Source organism: Arachis ipaensis, chromosome B08, assembly GCF_000816755.2.
Source record: "Arachis ipaensis cultivar K30076 chromosome B08, Araip1.1, whole genome shotgun sequence".
In the NCBI taxonomy this organism is placed as follows: domain Eukaryota; kingdom Viridiplantae; phylum Streptophyta; class Magnoliopsida; order Fabales; family Fabaceae; genus Arachis; species Arachis ipaensis.
In genome coordinates, this window is record NC_029792.2 from 122,506,605 (window position 1) to 122,507,653 (window position 1,049).

The following is a 1,049-nucleotide window of genomic DNA, read 5'->3' on the forward strand; positions in this document are numbered from 1 at the left end:
ACAATTTAAAAACATAAAAAATTATAATATTAGAAAATCACTCGTTTCATTTCAACAAAAAAAAATCGCCTAAAAATTTGTCCTAACGAAACTACTTGTGAAGTTAAAAATTTAATTCTAATATCATATTCATAACCCTTCACATCATGGATGAATTAATTAAAACAGAGTTTTCTTAATTGATGCAGATTACCAATTACATGTAACAAACGTAACATAAAAAAAAAAACTAAAAGGAAAAAAAAATGAATATTAATGCAATGAACAATGGAGGTAAAATGGGGAACGTACAAACCACAAAAACAATTCTCAATTCTGTGGGCTGGTACAGAAGAAATTCAGCATTGTATTTGTATTCTGTATAGTACTACCACATTTATTCTAGAGAAAGAGAGAGAAAGAGAGAGAAGAGTATTTCAGAAGCTCACTGCTTCGCTCTGATTTTGAGGCATGCATTAGCGAGAGAGAGAGAGAGAGAGTAGTGAGTTATGACCTATGAGTAGTACTAGTAACTGCAACAAGTTTCACAAACACATACTCCATTGTCATTTTATTTTTTTCTTTTTCTATTTCGTAACTGCATTTGTGCTTTGTTTTGTGAGTTCTCTTCTTCATTCACAGCATCATCTCATCTCTGTGGTGTTCTTCATATAGAGAAAGAGAAACAAAAGAAAGAATCCCAGGTGGGTTTTTCTTTTTTACTTTTTTTTTAAAAATAAATTTATTTCCTTTTGCTATGATTGTTCCATTTCCTTCTTCTTCTTCTTCTTCTTCTTCTTGGTGCTTTTAGTATTTTTATTTTTCTGATGCTGTTCTGTTGCAGTGTGCTATCTCTGTTGTTGGTAGTATTTTTATTTTTATGATGCTGTTCTGTTGCAGTGTGCTATCTCTGTTGTTGGTGTCCTTTATCATCATTTTTATTTTATTTTTTATTTTATTTTTAATCCCCCCCTTTTCTTAGTTCCCATTTTGGGTCTTGCATGGTGGAAATTAATAGCTTCCATTTTCTTGAGCTTCTTCATTTATGTATTTTCATATATTTTTTTGGA

The 1,049-nt window shown here is 30.6% G+C and overlaps 1 protein-coding gene across 1 annotated transcript in view; it reads left to right on the forward strand.

Moving 5' to 3' along the window:
• LOC107614020 overlaps window positions 292-1,049 on the forward strand; it is a 4,036-nt gene continuing 3,278 nt past the window's right edge. The window contains exon 1 of the mRNA XM_016316230.2: window positions 292-683. The gene's annotated coding sequence lies outside the window, so the exon portion shown is untranslated. The remainder of the gene's footprint in view (window positions 684-1,049) is intronic.